An 18,386-nucleotide genomic window follows, 5' to 3' on the forward strand; every position below is an offset into this window, starting at 1 on the left:
TCCGCTGTCCGGTTTGTCCGTGGATCCTCCGTTCCGTCACCAACCCTTTGTTAATGTTGGAGGGCAGGTATATTTCAAGCATCTTTCACTTCTTCGCAAGCCTATGTAGGATTTTTGCTGGTTTGGAAGTTGGTTGACAAGTTGTTTTCGGGTCTGTATATCTGTGTGTATTAGTTTTCTAGGGCCGCCATACCAAGTTCCACAGACTGGGCAGCTTAAGCGACAGAAATTAATTTTCTTACACTGGTGGACATTCAAGTCCGAGATCCAGGTGTGGGCAGGGTTGGTGTCTTCCGAGGTCTCTCTCCTTGGCTTGCAGACGGCCGTCTTCTCTCTGTGTCCTCAGCTGGTCTTTGCTCTGTGCTGGCGCATCTGTCGTGTCTCTGTGGGTCCAAATTTCCTCTTCTTATAAGGACACCAGCCAGACTGGATTAGTGCCCACCCTAATGGCCCCATTTTAACTTAATTTCCTCTTTAAATCCACATTCTGCAGTCCAGGGGTGTTAGGCCTTCAACCTGTGAATTTGGGGGTGCGGGGGAACAATTCAGCCTGTAACACTATGATTATTTTAAAGAGAAACGTTAGTTTGGCTGTGTATCCATGTTTCTCTCAGGTTGGGATGACGTGTCCCTCCACCTTTCTCTTCCTTCTGGCCAGTGTAGCAGGATTCTCCATCAGTCCTGTGTCTTTAAGCCCGACCTCTCCTTTTTTCACGGGTGCTTGGAAGATCTTGACATTTTTGATTAAACCCTGACGAAGAGGTGTCCGCAGACAAGTGTCTTTCTTTAAGAAGCTCCCAGAGTCTGCTATAGATCTTTTCAATTCCACACTGAGAGGACCTTTGCATTCAGAAAAGTTTTCTTTATTTTCATATCGTGATTGGGCTGCTGGCCCCCTTTTCCCTCCGCCACCCACTCTTTCCTCCGGCTGGAAAGTAAGTACATGGTCTGCCAGCTTTCCTCGGTTCTCTTGCTTGCTTCCGCCTCCGACAGCATTTTCCTCCCTGCATTAGGCTCGTGGGTTCGCTCAACTTTCCAGCAGTGGTGGAGGGTCCCCGTTAGCACTTCCTGGATGTCAACACCGCGGGCGGGCACTCACTGCCCAGTCCCGGCCGCTGCCTCACCCTTACGTTCAGCTCACTTGCACTTTCCTCTGGAGGTGTTTACTGTTCTTTTCCCTTTTTCCTTTTGTCCCAAAAAAGAGGCAGCCTGGTTGGGTAAAAGGGACCCACAGCTGAGCACCTCCCTCCAGGGTGCGGGGTGGCAGAGAGCACGATGGGGACAGGGGGACAGGCTTCTGGAGGATCTGCTGTTTTCAGCGACCAGGCCCAGGGGAGGGGCCCCGGGAGAGCAAGACCACGCTGTCTGGATTAAACATTGAGCCCCTTTGTGGGCCAAGGTATAGGTGTGCAGGCAGGGGCAACAGGATGGTCTTTGATGTGGGGGTGTCTTGGGAATCTCGGCTGCCCCCTACGGCCTGCCTCCTTTGTCAGTGGAGGAGTTGGAGCTCCTCAGAGGACCTTAAGCCCAACTCTCCCTTTTGCCTGTCACTATGGGATCAGACAGCAGGGGGCACTGCAGGACCGGCAGGATGGACTGGCCCGAGAGCCGAAGGGCCAGGCTTTAAGCCGGATTTATAGGAAGATCCAAGTTGTTGCAAAGAAACTATGCCGGCACTGGGGCCCACAGCCAGCAAGAAGCAACTGGGTGGAGGGCTCAGCTGTTCCTCTTGTCACTCTCCTCCACCCCGAAGCCACGTCCCTCCGCCACCCAGGGGTTGGCCAGCCCAGGAGGCCCACAGGTTGCTGCAGTTTTCTCAGATCATTCTGGTGATTGGAAAGGTTTCCTGTATGTGACACTGTGTGAAGGGCCCTTCCATCGCCCTCGACCCTCCACCCTCCATTGGCAGGGTCCAGCCAGCCCTTCCCGCTGGCCTCAGATTCAGCTGAACTGCCTTCCCAGTTATGGGGAGCTCGGCCTGCCTGTGTTCAGAGCCCCAGGGTCTCAGTCAGTGCCTCTGGGGTCCCATGCGCCCCACCCCGTCCAGTTCCACCAGGAACGGCCCCCTGCCATTCCTGGCCAGGGCAGACACTGGGGCATCCTATCTTCCAAGGGGGGTTGGGCCTTGGCAGCAGCCCCCATGACAAGGGTGGAGGAAAAGGGGACAGAAGGTGAGGAGGGAGGAGACTGCCAACCCCCCAGGGAGTCATGGGACCCAGGGCAGATGGCGCCCATGCCTGCTGCTGCTCCTGGAGGTGTCCTCCCCAGGAGCTGCTGTTGATTTCCTCCCTCTGGTCACAAAGCAGGAAGGAGAGTTTCTGCCTGCCCCACCTCAGTCCCCCGCCACAGCCGTGCCGACCTCACCAGCCTACAGCCCCGCATTCCTGGCTAGGAGGCCTGGGGGGTCTCTGGGGGCACCTTGGGTGGGTGGGCGGGCGGGCAGGCAGGCAGGCCTGCCTGGGCTGGGGGTGCCATGCTGGGGCGCTCGCCCACCAGTCAGGGCAGTGGGAGGGTGCAGGCCTTCACACCTCTGCTGAAGAAGCCTGAAAAGGTGACTCACCTGGGGAGCAGCTGGGCCGCCTGCCCGGCACTCCCTCACCTTCTTGGTGAAAGGAGAGCCCTTCAGTTCTTTCTGGAGAAAGTGGGTTAGGGCCTGACTTAGCCTTACAGCCTCCAGGAGATTTAAACAACAGAGTCCCACTTGCCCTCCTTTGACTCAGTTTCCTCCTCTGGGCGGGAGCGGGGAGGGGGCAGTGAGGGCACAGTGGTCTCTCTCCCACAGTTCACCCCCACTACCCCACCGCAGGACTCCATCCTCCAGGCCTGGTGTAAGGGGCTGGTCCTCGCCCCTCCAGCTGGGCCTGGGCAGTGATTCCTCCAATCTGGCCTTGGGCGCCCCTCCCAGGGGACTGCCAGGCCCCCGCCCCCCATGTCTGCCCACTCCCAGCTGCCGGAGGTGGAAGAGTTAACGAGGTCTGTGGTGTTTCCTGTCCGGACTCCTCCTGGATGTATATTTAGCAGGCAGCGCCTGGAGGAGGAGAGGAAGCCAAGATGCCTGGCACTGTCGCCCTGATTTGCCACACCACTCGCAGGGTGGTGGAGGGGTGCTGTGAGGGGGTGTGGGATGGTGGGAGGGGAGAGGACCTAGTGGAAGGAGCAGGGGATGTGTGAGCTGGCTTTCGATGGAAGGCTGTGGCCTCAGAGAGGACTTCGAGGCCCTGGTGGGGGGAGGGTGTTTCTCTTCTTCCATGGGAGAAGAACCAAGCGATGCAGTCTCCCAGGGACATGCGAGGATTGTGGAGAAGAGGCCTGGGAACGGGGGCTTACTGGTGACGAGTGCGATGGGACCGGGCCTGCTGGAAGAGGTCCTTCCTCCACCTACTGCAAGGGCTGCACAGAAAGCCCCGATGTGGGCCCCGGGCAGGGAACCAGGGAGCGTGGGACCTGAGTGTCTGCAGCAGGGTGTCCGCTGGTCCAGGGGCCCACCGGCTGGCTGGAGGTGGTGGCAGATGAGATGGCTGGTGAGCTTTGTGGCTGGGAGCTGCATTTCCACTTTGGAATAGCAGGCGTCACCTGAGGCTCATCTGGCCACAACTTGGGGACAGGGGTGGGGGGGGGGTGGATTGGAGGGGGTTGGGGGATAGCCAGGGCAGAAGAGTTTTTCTAAGTTCTCCTTCAAAAGTGCTTCTGAGGGCCCTGCCCTAGGGAGAGCAAGGTGGAGTAGTAATTGGGTGGGCTGATTGCTGAGTGTTTTTTGACTTTAAGGGGATGGAACCTGTGAACAACGCAATCCAATTCCTTCAAGTCTCCGACCTCTGGGATGTTCAATTCACAGGGATGATGTTTTGTTTGCTTGTTCGTTTTTTGTTTTGTTTTGTTTGAGGAAGATTAGCCTGAGCTAACTGCTGCCAATCCTCCTCTTTTTGCTGAGGAAGACCGGCCCTGAGCTAACATCCATGCCCATCTTCCTCTATTTTATATGTGGGACGCCTGCCACAGCACGGCATGCCTAGTGGTGCCATCTCCACACCCGGGATCCAAATTGGTGAACCCCGAGCCACGGAAGCAGAACATGCACACTTAACTGCCGTGCCACCGGGCCGGCCCCAATTTTTTTTGTAGCTTGCTTGTTTGTTTCTTAACTGGAGTGTCTGCACCCTCCCCAGACCGGGATTCTGCAAATCTGGCCTCTCAGCCCAGGGGTTGTCACCAGGGGCCAGGACAACCGGCTTGGCCCCCATGGCTGATCCTCCCCACGGGCCCTTCCGTCTTCCCCAGGTGAATAGAGCAGCTCAGCCAGATCCAAGAGAGGTTCCCATTTGTCCTAGAACTCAGTTCCCTGACCCCACTGACACCCACTGAGTCCTGGGCAACTGGCACCTCTGGGTGTGGGCTCCCCCCCGCCAGCAGAGAGAGATGGGAGGCAATTTGCCAGAGTGAGCGCAGGCCCTTCCAGAAAAGATCCAGGGATCGCCTGCTACCAAGGCATGCCAGTCATTGCCGGTTTTAGTCTGTTTCGATTCCCCTGACCAGGAAGCACCACTCTTCTAGAACCTTCTGTGTCACCAACCCCTGTGAAGGCAACTAACCCTTCCCCAGAGTGCCCTCTCTACAAACCACAAGGACACTATCTGACCTGAGATTATTTCTGGGGGAAGACTTTAAAAGTAAGGAGATGAACACATGTGAGCTGCTCTGCAGTTTGATGCAAAGGGCATACCAGTGTCGCAGTGGGATGCGGTGGAAAGGATACCGGGCTGGCACCGGAAGACCTGGGTTCCGGGCCCTCCTCTGACACCAATGCACTGTGTGACGCTGTGTGACCTTGGGAAAGTCGTTTCCAACCTCGGAGTGTCAGTTGTCTTTGTCTGCAAAACGTAGAAGATGGATTAGATGGGACCTGTGGTCACTTCCACTGTCAATTCCTCAGACTCCAATGAGGCACCCAAATCTTAGTTCGGAGCAGAAGAGGAAGAAACAGCTCGCTGCACGGGGGGCATCTCACGGAAGAGGCAGCATCTGCTGAGCATCTCCCAAGCACCAAGCACCGGCTCAGTATCTTATAAGCACCATCCCATAGACTCCTCACGTAACCCCAGGAGGCGGGCATCAGTATGTGCATTTTATACATGGACATACTGAGGGTCAAAGAGGTGAAGCAATTTGCCCAAAGAACACACCTAGTTAGTGGAGGAGGCAGGACTTGGGTCTGGGCCTGTTTATCTCCAGATTCTGTACATCCAACCATCGTGCAAGGTTAGGGAGAGGCTCGAGTCAGCATGGAGCCCAGATCTAGAAGGCAGGCACAAGAGGAAGTCACACAAGCACACAGCCCTTCATTCCAACTCTGGAGTCTGGCAAAAACAGCAAGGAGTTCGGTGTGGCTGGAGCCTGGCGGGTGGGAGAGGGTGGCGGGTGGTAGAAGACGAAGTTGGAGGCTGGGGCCGGCACTGGAGGCCTCTCTGTATGGTGGGTGGAGCTTCAGAAGGTTCTTAGGATTTTGTTCTAGAAAGATCCTGCCGATGGCATTATAGAGGATGGATTCGCGGGTCAGGAGGCTGGAGATCCCTTAGGAGACCAGTGCAAGAGAGAGCGAGGCCAGGATGGAGGGACCCAGGGACAGAGGGAGGGAATGTTCACACTCTCTGTGGCCCCTGGAGCACGTCTGTGAAGAAGGAAGGTTGAGGAGGAGGCCATGTCAAGACAATGCTTTGTCACCCCCTGGGCTTCCACCGCCTCGTGGCCTGGGGCTTCAGCTCTCCCTGCCCACTGATCACCGTGTGCTGTGGGGGCTTAGCCTTGGGTCCAGGGATTCAGAGGTGGCCCTCCAGGCTCTGGACACGTACCCAGAGGTGGTCTGAAGGGAAGGGATGGTTGAGGATGGGCGCAGAGAGCCACCCACCCTGGCGGTCCTTGGTAGCCTCATCTCCTTCTGTTTGCCCCACTTTGCCACAGCTGACACTTCTAGTGCCAAGGGCCCTGGGGTCTGTCTTTACAGGGCTCACATGGCCACGCGTGAGGAGCACAGGCCTGGCTGCCCCAAACACCGCCCACGCCCGAGCTCAGGTCAGTCACCTAGAGCAAGTTCAGACGGTGAGGTCAGGAGGCTGGAGCCGCTCCCCTCCTCTGGTCCCCACCGTGAAACTTTCTACAGCAAATCTTTCCATCTCCCGTCCCTAGGGTTCTGGGCTCTTAACCAACTCTCTCACGTTCCCTAACTCCTTTGACCCCAATACGGGAATAAACAAAGGCCATTTAAATGAGAATAAGCAAAGGCTGTTGATTCCAAGCTTGCTATCCAAGGAGGAAGCCACCATCACCTGCGTTTGGCGGGGACTCAGGGGCGGGCGGGGGGTGGGAAGGCTTTATAGCAGGACAGAGGGAGGCCCAGGTGAGCCCTGATGGGAGGCTGGCGGCATGGGGAAGCTGTGGGGGGCGACCAGCAGCGTGTGTCCCATGTGAGTGTTAGGCACATATTTGCTCGTCTCTGATTGGTCCTAACTTGGGAGCAGGGGCGAGATTAGGGAAACTGCCAGTCATTAATCCGATCCTGGCCATGTGGGGACCCCGTCACAGGGGTTGTTGTTTGGCTTATGGAGCAGTCGTTCAAGATAGTGGTCTGATTTCCTGCAAGTCTGGCTTATAGACAGCTGGCCCCTTCCTGGGCTGTGCCTGCAGACAGGGGGCGAGTTTCCTGGGCCGGTTCCCGCAGACTATGGGTTAGAGCTCTATTTTTATAGATGGTCTGACCATTGCCCACCTGTATGTTCAATCTCTCACCAACAGCCTGTAAGCATCAGCCCAGTTTTGGGTTTTCGTTTTTTATTTTTATTTTTATTTTTTTGAGGAAGATTAGCCCAGAGCTAATATGTGCTGCCAATCCTCCTCTTTTTGCTGAGGAAGATTGGCCCTGAGCTAACATCCGTGCTCATCTTCCTCTACTTTATATGTGGGATGCCTGCCACAGCATGGCTTGCCACATGGTGCCATGTCCGCACCCAGGATCTGAACCGGCAAACCCCAGGCCACCGAAGTGGAACGGTGAACTTAACCACTGAGCCACCAGGCCGGCCCCTTACCCCAGTTTTTAAGGCAGGTAGATGAGGAATTGGAAAGGCGAGCGGACTTAGTAAAGTCACAGAGCCAGTGCGTTTCAGAATTGGGACAGGAGTCCACTGGTTCTGTGTACACACCTTTTCATCTCAGTCCTCTGAAGGCAAGGTTCTCGCCCCCAGCCTCTAGCTCCTATGCCAGGCCTTTGAGCGTGCTCCCGATAAATCTTTATTAAATGAATGCACACTAATCTTTATGTCAGTGAGGGAACCAAGTAGAAATGCAAAAGGAGAGTGCCAGGTCCCGGCAGATGAGGCACCTGTAATGAGAAGGGCCCAGCTCTCAGCCATCTCCCCTCTGGCGTCCTGCAAACGGCTCTGTGCTCCTGAGCTGGAAGTTGAAACCACAATCTGAGACTTGTGGGTCTGGGCCAGATGGGCTGGAGGAGAACCGGCCTCTAGAGGGCAGGAGCAGTCTGCCCTCGGGGTTGGGGTTGTCTACCCCACCGTCCCCCTCACTGTTCAATCCACGTGTTGGGGATTCTGAGTGAGGGGGCAGCCGATGGCGGAGCTCCTCGCAGGAGCTGGCCTGGGGGTATGGGGGGACAAGACCCTCAAGCCCTGTGGAAGGCAGAATTCTAAGGTGGCCCCACAATCTCTATCCCTGTCCTCCGAAGTCACTCCATGATTATATCACGTTAGACAGTAAAGAGTATTTTCCGTGTAGGGAGAATCACACTGCAAGGGAAGGGCCGTGGGCTGAGGGGTCAGGTGACCCAGGGAGTCAGGTGACCAGGCTGCCCGTGTGTGTCCTGTGCTGGCCCCAGGCCTCCACAAGCCCCAGTTTCTACATCTGTGATGTGAGGTGCCAACAGAGTAATCTGACACTACCTATCCAGATTCGTTTGAGCCCAAGAGAGGCCAGGAGTAAGGCCGGCTCCCCTGGGTTATGCTGGTCAGGTGGGTGTCGGTGGCTTTGGTCTTGTGGAAAGAAAGAAGCAGAAGAAATCATTTCCTAATGTGGGTGCAGGTCTACAAGGCCACGGCTCCCCCTCCAGGCTCCCCCTCCAGCCTGAGTTCCTCTCCGACCTCGACCTCGGGGTAGAAAGGCCACACCCAGGAAGGAAGAGGATTTCACAGGAGCAAGAGGTGTGGCTGTTGACTTTTCCAAGAGCTTGCTTCTGCTTCTAGATGACTAAACACCTCCCGGGGCCATATAGGAGGGGTGTGGTCCCAACCTTATAAAGACTTCTGAATCCTGGAGCCTGGGGACCATGCACTCAACCTGCGCATCTCTCGTGCGGCCGTGTGTCGGGAGTCTGAGCCCGGGGAAGGGGGGTGACTGGCCCCTCACCTCCCCAGTCAGTGCCCTTCTGACCCCTCGCAGGAGCGAGGGGAGTGGGCAGCGCCCTTCACGCAGCCTTCAAGACATTTCAGCAGCTCCACGGCCTTCAGCTTCCTCTCTGCCTTCAGAAAGGTGCCCAGCAGAGGGCTTGGTCCCTGAAAATCTAAGGAAAGAAAAAAGCCAAATGTGGGCTGGGCAGATGGGAGAACGAGGGGAAAAGCGGAGGTTTGAGGATGTAAAGAGGTTGGAGCCCCAGGAGAGGAGAGAGCTGTAACCTGTTTAGAAGCCAGAGGGCCTGGGAGGAGACAGGACGAGAAAATGCAGAAAGCAACAGCACCTGGAAGAGTAAACTCTCCCTCGGCAGAGCTGCCTGATGCTGAATCAGATCTGGCCAAGGGCACACTTGGTTTTCATTATGGACTCAATTGTAGATTATTGGTACTTATGGAAAGGAGGGAGCCTTGGTCCCCAGGCCTGTCACCTCTCCAGGATTCCAGCAGGGGGCCCCGCACACCACCTCTCTCCCCCAGGCTCGTCCCCTCCTCTCCCTGCAGCAAAGACCTCCTTCCCCATGCCTGTCACTGCAAAACCCCTTCCTATGGCCCAGGGAAGAAGTCCTGCCTCCTCAACACCGCCAGCTCTTCAGGTCTGGCCTCCCAGCCTCTCAGCCCTGCCTCCCCCCATGCCCTTCCCTCTCCCAGCTGTGCTCGCGCAGAGCCATCCCGTGGACCACTGGGTTCCCAGCACCTGCTCAGTGCCTGACAAATGGACGTAATTATCCACACCCTGGAGAAACGCATACTGGGTGTGTGAATGAGAACAATCTGGCCAATCGGATGCCTTCCTTTCAGCTTTGACATTCCGAGTAGGCAGAGCTCACATCTGTGCATACCAGTCAGCGTCCTTGCTGTGCGCATCCTGTCCAGCAGCTCTGCAGCGTCTGGGCCCCAAGGAATCGGGAGTGCTGCCTGGACCCTTCACCACCCACACCCCTGGTGGCCTGCAGAGGATCCCGCCATGTCACTTGCTGCCTTCTGCGTGGTCCCAGGGGAAAGGAAAGGCCACAGGCCCGAAAGACGGCTTTACATGGGAGCTCTGGATAAGTTGTTTGACCAAGAGTCCTCCAGGCCCTGAAACGTGCCAACAGGAGGGGAGACGCAGGTCCAATGTGAGGTGGGGCTCAGAGGCCACCTCCTGGGCGGGAAGGAGAGGGAGCTGCACAAAGGGTCCTTCTGTGCCCTGGGGCCCAGGGGAGAGGCCTGCAGCTAAGAAAATATTTTTAGTGGTTTTCTCTGCAGGCACCTACATTCCTGAATAGCTGAAGGGGAGAAGGCCCCAGGTCGGGCGGGGAGAGGAGGCTGCCCACCTGGCCTTGCTACAGGAAGGGGCATTGAAAGGAGCTCAAAACATGTTCCAGAAAGTGCTGGGAACATGTTAAGGGCAGACCCTTGAGGGAGCGGGCAGCCAGCAGACAGGCCGGAGGCGGGATGAGGAGGTGAGGGATGAGGCCAGGCTGAGAGGCTGCTGCAGGAGGCCCCCGTGGGAGGGCCTCCCACTCCTCTCTCCTCTGCCCTCCCCAAAGGCAGGCCATCTGCAGGGAACAGCCCAGGAACTGCGTCTCCAGGCTGGGCACCATCTGGGTGGCCAGGAGGTGGGCCAGGGAATGCCAGGGGAGCTGCCAAGTCCTGAAGTCACCGTGCCCAGGCCTGTCCACCACTAATGGGGGTGTGAGGGAGGGTGAGGCAGATAGTGGGGAGTCTGGACAACTCTGGGGCTCTCTTCAAGGCGTGAGACCCGAGTGCAAAGATGGGGGGTGTTGGGGGGCAAGTGGAGGCCGTTAGTGGGTGAGCTCCCTGATGGCAGGGCCGGGCTTTGTTTCTCTGTGCATTTTTGAGCTTCCCCTTAGGGAGGTCAGGTTCCTATGAGGCTTTCAGAAAAAGGAACCTGGTGTCGGGTGGGTGGGGTGCATTTTCTCTCTGTTCCTATATCTCCCGTCTTTATGGTAAGAGCAGGGGCCAGGCCTGTCGGCCACCCCACCATGGCTGGGTGGAACCAAGTGGGGCAGCTTTTTGGCCAGAAGACAAAAGTCTCTTTAGCTCCAAAGGATGCCACTCTGGGCCCCAGACGCAAAGCCTCAGGTCCTGTGGAAGGCAGAATTCTAAGATGCCCCCGAGATCTCCATCTCTGGGTGTTGCTTCTGTGATTATATCACATTATATGGCAAAAGGGATTTGCAGTGGAGTTAAGGTTCCCAATCAGTTGACCTTCAAATAGAGTGGTTCTCTGGGTGGGCCTGACCTCATCACAAGAGCCCTTTAAAGGCAGAGAGTTTCTCTGGTGGCAGAAGGAAAGTCAGAGATTCCAAGCACACGAAGGATTTGATGCTCCGTCACTGGCTTTGAAGATGCGGAGGAAGGACTTGAGAGCAGCCTCTAGGAGCTGAGACAGACCCCCAGCCAACAGCCAGCAAGACAACGGGGACCTCAGTCCTACAACCACAGGGAACTGGTTCTGCTGACAACCTAAATGACCGTGCGAGCAGATTCTCCCCCACAGCCTCCGATAAGAGCTCAGCCTGGCCAATGCCTTGATGTTGGCCTTGAGACCCTAACCAGAGACTCGGTGAAGCCCACCCCAGACTTCTGACCTACAAAACTGAGCTAATAAATGGGTGTTATGAAGCCTCTAGGTTGGTGAGGACTTGTTACTCAGAGATAGAGAACAAATATTGGTGTCTGCGCACTGGAGGCCCAGGTCCTGTGTGTTAACCTGGGTGAGAAGGAAAAGGCAGCATTCTGGTTTCACCCACAACCTTGGGGTTGCACCTCATCTGCCCTCTGGCCGTGCCCCTCCTCCACACACAGGCATCCAAACCTTTGTCCACACGTAGCCTCTGCCAGAGGCCCCGGCTCTAATCCTCTGGCTGGCAAGTTTGGCACAAACTGTTTATCCATAGACCAATTGCCGGTGAATAGCACAGCTTCTTAGGCCTAATTATCCAGGTTTCGTATACCTTTGCTTCTCTGCTAACTTTTGCCTATGTTTCTGCCTGTTTCTGATACTGTTGGATCTTCCAGGCCTTAACAAGAGCAAACCCCTTCTAGCATGTTACCTAAGCAGGACTTCCTAGTTTAAGATCCAGACCATTCTTTCAGATAGTCCCTTAAAAGTTAGAAATTGCTCTCTCTTGGTCCTGTGACTTAGATGGCTTAATTTCACCCTGTGGCAGAGACGGTTAGCTGTCCACCAAAATCCCTGCTCCCTCTCACAGAAGAGAGTTGTCGCTAAGGAGCAGAGACTACATTTCCCAGCTGCCCTTGCCACTAGGTGTGGTCGTGTGACTAGTTCCCACCAATAGAATATGAGCAGAAGAGATGTATACTGCTTCTGAGCCAACGCCATAAGAGGAGAGTGTTCCTCTCTCATACTTTCCTTCCTCTTCTGCCGGTTGGATGTAAATGACAATGAGACCCCAAGGAAAGGCAGAGCCCCAAGATGGAAAGAGCCTTGGTCCCTGGGTCCCAAGTGGAGGAAAGCCACTGGCCAATCAAGAACACCTGCCTTGGCCTGTTATATGAGTAAGAAATACATTTCTAGGGTATTTAAGCCATGATAGATTTTGAGGTCTATTTGTTACTGCTTTTTGCCTACCCTTTTCAATACACATCCCTCTACTTGGCTCTCAAACTGAATCAAGTTGCACAAGGTGCTGACTAGAGTCCCGGGATGAAAGCCTCCAAATGTCCCTGTATTTCACTTTCCTTGGCTGGTTCCCATCCCTGTCTTGGTTCACACTGTCTGCTTGCTCCAAAGTCTGGCTGACTCAGCTGGCCTGGGCCACCATCCATCTGCTATCAATGAGTGTCTGGCTCACAGGAAAATGCACATTTATTTCCCCAAAACACAGAGCTCTTTTTTCAGCAAAGGTGGTGCAGCAATATATTTAGAGAAGTGAGCTGCTGTTCAGCACACGGGCTCCTGGTTACTTTGGGACGCAGCCAGGGAGCCACGGCTCCAGCCCCAAGTCTCTTAGCAAGAGCTTCTAGTGGTTGGAGAAGAGGTGGAGTGGGGGAATGGAGGAAACCAGAAGGAGGTGACAATTCTCTCAGAAAGCAATTAAGCATTTCTTGGTGGCCTCAGGGACAACCTCAACTTTTCATCCTTTCCCCCAGGGAGGCTGAGGTGTGGGGGAGGAGAGCTTCTGGAGCAGCTGTTCTTGAAAACTCTGTGATGTGGCGTTGGGAAGACTCTGAGAAGCTCCTGCGAAAGGCAGACCCACCCTGCCCGCTGCCCGGGGACGGTGCTTCCTGCCGCAGCAGCAGTCTCCATGCTTGGTGGATGTAAGGTCTGAAGCAGCAGCTTGGGGAGTCCTGGAACGGACTGTGGTGGGGTCCGAGATAAGAGGGAGCCCTGCCCGTTGTCCACAGCTGCCGTGCAGCTCTGGCTCACCAGCCGCAGCAGACAGGACCCTAACCCTAACCCTAGAACAGGCTGGGGGCTCTGCTGTAGCTCACAGATGCCGAGGCCCAGCTCCCATTTGGGGTCATAAAATTACACAGCAGTCCTGTGCTCTGAACGGCTCGAGGACAACTCTGCCTCAGCAATTTCCAGCGCAAATTTGCTTTTTGTTTGAGTCTGGAAATAACAGCGGCAGCTTCCCCAGGGCCCAGGAATCCAGCCACTGGCTCCTCCTGGTTTCTCCTGTCTGTGAGCAAGATGCAGCCAGGTGCATAGGGTGGCACTGAGATTAAGTGACAACGACCTGACTTGGCTACCCCACAGATGCCAAGACCCCACTCAGAGAGGGTCAGCAAGGACCACCAGGCCTCTCCACACCTCCCCCTGATCGCACGAGTGGCCTGAATCCTCCATGTGCAGCCGAGGGGAGTCTCTTCTTCCAATTCCAGGCAGCTCTTGGTACTAACCCTGAAGTGGCGATGACCTGAGCAACCGGGTCTCGGTGCAGGTCACATTTAGAGATTTCTGGTGAGAATCTTTGCCCAGCTTCCCCGCTCCCTTGGCTGTGGCTACCACCCTCCCTGCCCAAAGTCCGTTCCGATAATTCAAATCCTTCCTCTTCTGCACCCGGCCTGGTTCCTCTTTCTGTCACTTATGTCCTCGGCCTTTGCTCACCGGTTCCTTCCAAATGTTCCCTCTCTGAATCTAGCTGGGTCCTTTCCATGCCTAGTTTGCAAACATGTCAGACCTGATCCCTACCTGCAAGCCCCCATCTCTCCCAGGGGACCAGGGAGCCCGGGTTTGACAGGTGCAATGATCCAGTGCACGTGAGTGCCAGATGCCCACAGGGAACGCCAGAGGCCAAGGTCTTCCTAGGACTGGCAGCTCCGGATGGTTCCCAGGGCAGAAATAACCTGAGCCTGCTGCCCTTTCCTTCTTGAGAGTGACTCAGCAAGAAGCTGGCAGACAGAAACACGAATCTAGTCCTGGATCTTGCAGTGGGGGTAGCAGGCAAGGCCATGGCCTTAGACTGTGCATGGAGAGAAAGAGGCTAGACGCAGAGTTGGGTGATGAAAAGATGCTTAACCTCACTTAGAATAAGAGAAGTCAAATGAAAACTGCACCCAGACCCCGTTTTCCACCTAGCAGATTTGCGAAGATCAAAGGTTAGATGCCTTGCTGAGCTGGCAAGCATGGGAAAGGCGCTCTCATGCTCTGCTGGCAGGATGCTGAACCCACGCAGCCGCCATGGAGGGCAACCAGCAATCTACTACGCGCACAAATCCTGTCACCCAGCAATTCCACTTCTGGAAATGTGGCGTCCAGCTGGGAATGCATATTTGTGAAACGACCTAGGTGGCACTGTTGACAAGAAGGACAAGGGATTGGAGATGTCCTCCATAGGGGACTGATTCCACACTTATGGTATGCCCTGGTGATGGAATACAGTGGCCAGAACAAAGCATTAAGACCTGGTGAACAGATATGAAGCGTGTCCCAGGGCTAACGCAAAGTGCAAAAACAAAAGCACAGCAAAGCAGGAGAGGAGCAGGCTGTGGGGCCGGCAGGCTTCAATTCTCAATGAAGAAATGGACTGGCATGCACCATCTGGTCAAAAAGGCAAAAGAGATGGGGCTGGCCCCGTGGCCGAGTGGTTAAGTTCGCGGGCTCCGCTGCAGGCAGCCCAGTGTTTCGTTGGTTTGAATCCTGGGCGTGGACATGGCACTGCTCATCCAACCACGCGGGGGCAGCGTCCCACATGCCACAACTAGAAGGACCCACAATGAAGAATATACAACTATGTACCGGGGGGCTTTGGGGAGAAAAAGGAAAAAAATTTAAAAAAAAAAAGGCAAAAGAGAAACAGCCTGTATGCTCGTCTGGATGGTGTGCTAAGGGATATCATCTGGATAGAGACCCCCCCAGACTGATTTCATCCACTATACGGGAGCGTTTTCATGATGTACCTTTTTATAATTTTAAATTTTTGAACTGTGTGAATAGATTACCTATTGAAGAAGAAAATACAGTTTGTTTTAAGTTTATTTTATTTACTTTTTTTGAGGAAGATTAGCCCTGAGCGAACATCTCTGCCAATCCTCCTCTTTTTGCTCAGGAAGACTGGCCCTGAACTAACCTCTATGCCCATCTTCCTGTACTTTATATGTGGGACGCCCACCACAGCATGGCTTGCCAAGCGGTGCCATGTCCGCACCCGGGATCCGAACTGGTGAACCCCGGGCCAGCAAAGCAGAACGTGCAGACTCAACCACTGAGCAACTGGGCCGGCCTGAAAATGCAGTTTAAAATATGTGGGCCCCACCTCTGTAATGGAATGCAATGACCCCAGATCTTGAGCGACCAGCAAGTTCCGGGACAGAAGGAGGTGGTGGACGGGAGAGATTGTTCCGTCTTAATTCACGTGGCATGTTACCTTTTACAAAATGCGTCACTTTTGTTGCCACAGCCAATGCTCAGCACAGTCCTTTCTTTTTAGATGAAGAAAAGGAGGCTCAGAGAGGCAAAGTGATCTTTCAGAAGCCACACAGCAAGTGGCTGAGCCAGGACTTGCATCTAGGTTTTCCTCCTCACATGTGTTTTTCTACCTCCCCCTGTGGCTGGAGAGCCCTGGGGGCTCAAGTCACTGCTGTCCCCTTTTCCACCTAGGACATGATCCACCCTTCAGTGCACACTGGTCCAGGCACCAGCTGTGCTATCAGGATGATGTCAGATTCTGGGTCAGCTGCATCCTCCCTGGGAGACTTTGGGGAAGTTGCTTGTTGGGCCAGCTCTCAGTTGCTTCATCTGTGAGGCAGGAACAATAGTGCTACCCACTCCAGAGCGTTGCGGTGAGAGTTTCATGAGCTAAGGACCAAGAAAACAGTAGCCTAGAAGAACAAACGGGCCAGGCTTCCGGCAGGCAGCCTGGAGTCCCCCCCGCTGGGGGCTGCTGCTGGTCTTAGAATCTCACCAGATCAAAAGGAAAGTGCTTTGCATCGACTCCAGCGTTCGATCTGCCCCGTCAGCCCGCCGGCCCGGCATTCGCCCAAATGGACGTGCTTTCTCCTTCCCTCTCCTGCTCCTGCTCTGTCTTGTCCTTCCTGTGCCTGCTCTGGCTCCCCGCAACCTGGAGGCAACGGACCTAAGATTCTGCACAGAGATCCAGGCCAGCTCGGCCAGCAGAGACAGGAGGATGGCCACGGCTGTCCCCTGTAGGAGCCCGGTTCTGCCTTCTCACCCCCGCCCCCACCTCCCTTAAATAGCCAAGGTTTGTTTCCTTTGGAAATTACGGTCAACCAGAAAAAGGTAAATAGGAGGGAGGAAGGGAAAGAAATGACAGTTTTTCCTCTATCTTTCCCCACTAAATAGGTTTGAACACAAGCCTTTAGCTATGTATCGTTTTCTTTTTAAATAAGATAAAAGTTTAGGGGCCAGCCCCAGTGGCCTAGTGGTTAAATTCAGTGCATTCCACTTCAGGGGCCCGGGTTCAGTTCCCAGGTGTGGACCTATACTGCTAGTCTGTCAGTGGCCATGCTGTGGTGTGACCCACATACAAAATAGAGGAAGATTGTCAATGGATGTTAGCTCAGGGTGAATCTTCCTCAGCAAAAAAGAAAAAAAGATAAAAGTTTATTTCTGTCTCACATGGTGGTCTGGAGGTGGGGGGTCTTGCCCGTCAGGGCCGCTCTGCTCTGCTCCACCAAGTCTTTCAGAGAACTAGGTGCGGTCCCTCTCGCTGCTTGGCTGTCCCCCAAGAGACCCCATCTGCAGGTGGAAGCTGAGTGCCTGCTGGGCAGCTCTCTGCCTCTACGCAAACTTTACAGTTTTATAGCCTAAAGTGCCTTTTGCAAATGTTAAAGGGGTCTCCTTCAGGCAAGTGCACATCTTGGTCAAAAGGAAGGTAGCTTTGCACGAAAAAAGGGGCACCCTCTCTAGACAGGTAAATTAGAAAAAGACGCTCTATCATGGAGGAGGCAGCTGGGTGGGAGAGTGACGAGGGGAACTGTATTTCATGTGAAAACAAAGGTACCCTTTCTTTTAAGTGGACGGAACTCACGGCTTAGTGAGGGGAGCAAGGAACCCACCAGTGTGTGGATTTCAGCAGTTCTGGGGGCTGGGCAGTCTCAGACGGAGGCACAGCGTGGTCAGTTCTGGTGTGAGCCCACTTCCTGGCTCACAGTAGGTGACGTCTGCTGTGTCCTCACACAGTGGAAGGGACATCACCCTTTAAAGAAAAAGGGGCCAGGGCCTGGCACGGTGGCGCAGCGGTTTAGTGCACACCTGCCGCTTCAGAGGCCTGGAGTTCGCCGGTTCGGATCCCGGGTGTGGACATGGCACCGCTTGGCAAGTCAGGCTGTGAGAGCCGTCCCACATATAAAGTAGAAGAAGATGGGCACGGATGTTAGCTCAGGGCCAGTCTTCCCCAGAAAAAGAGGAGGATTGGCGGCAGATGTTAGCTCAGGGCTAATCTTCCTCAAAAAAAAAAAAAAAAGAAAGAAAGAAAACATTAATAAGAAGAACCCATTTTCTTAATTCAGTCTCCCCTTCCTTGTTCTTCTTATTAATATTGTTTATTTTTTTAATTAACATATAGTAAACTGACTTGTTGCCTTTCTTTGGCTTCTTGGCATTTAGATTTGTGTGACCGCCACCGCATTCAGGATAAGAACAGGTCCACCGCCTCAAAACCCTCCCTCAAGCTTCCCTTTGGGGAGCCGCGCCCTCCCTCCCCACTCCCCACTCCCAACCCCCACCCCTGCCTGGCCACCGCCGTGTTTGTTCTCCGTCACTGCAGGTTGTCCTCTTGAGAATGTGACGGAAGTGGAATTCTATGGTGTAAATCCTACTGACTGGAGTTTTTCACTCAGAAGGTCTTTGAGATTCATCTCCATTGTTGCACGCATCAATAGCTCCTTCTCTTTATGACCGAGTGCTCTGCCATTGTGTGGGTGGACCAGAGTTGGTTTATCCATTCATTTGTTGAAGGACATTTGGGTTGTTTTCATTTTTTGGTGATTATGACTGGAGCTGCTATAAATATTTGTGCACAGGTTTTTGTATGAACAAAAATTTTTATTTCTCTAGGGCAGCGGTTCTCAACTGTAGGCAATTTTGCCCCCCAGGGGACATTTGGCCATGCCTGGAGACATTTTCGATTTTTACAAGTGGAGGGTGCTATTTGCTTCTGGTGGATAGAGGTCAGGGATGCTGCTAAACATCCTACAGTGCATAGGACAGCCCCACGATAAAGAACGAGCTGGTCTGAACATCCACAGCGCTGTGGTCGAGAAACCCTGCCCTGGGGTAAATACACAGAACCAAGATTATTGGGTCCTATGGTATGTGTATGTGTGACTTCATACAAAATTGCCAAACTGTCTTCCAGAATGACTTTACCATTTTGCATTTCCGCCAACAACGTATGGGAGTTGTAGGGGCTTCACATCTTAGGCAGAGCTTGTTGTTGTCAGTCTTTTTAATTTCAGCCATTCTAATAGGTGTGTAGTGGTATCTCATTATGCTTTTAATTT

At 54.3% G+C, this 18,386-nt stretch overlaps 1 long non-coding RNA gene across 1 annotated transcript; it reads left to right on the forward strand.

Moving 5' to 3' along the window:
- The first annotated feature begins 7,689 nt into the window (after window positions 1–7,689).
- Window positions 7,690–17,359, forward strand: LOC139040079 (uncharacterized). The gene is made up of 2 exons (XR_011493929.1): window positions 7,690–11,975; window positions 12,570–17,359. It is a non-coding gene; the product is annotated as an uncharacterized lncRNA (long non-coding RNA).
- Window positions 17,360–18,386: the final 1,027 nt, after the last annotated feature.

Source organism: Equus asinus, chromosome 13 (assembly GCF_041296235.1).
Source record: "Equus asinus isolate D_3611 breed Donkey chromosome 13, EquAss-T2T_v2, whole genome shotgun sequence".
Classification (NCBI taxonomy): Eukaryota; Metazoa; Chordata; class Mammalia; order Perissodactyla; family Equidae; genus Equus; species Equus asinus.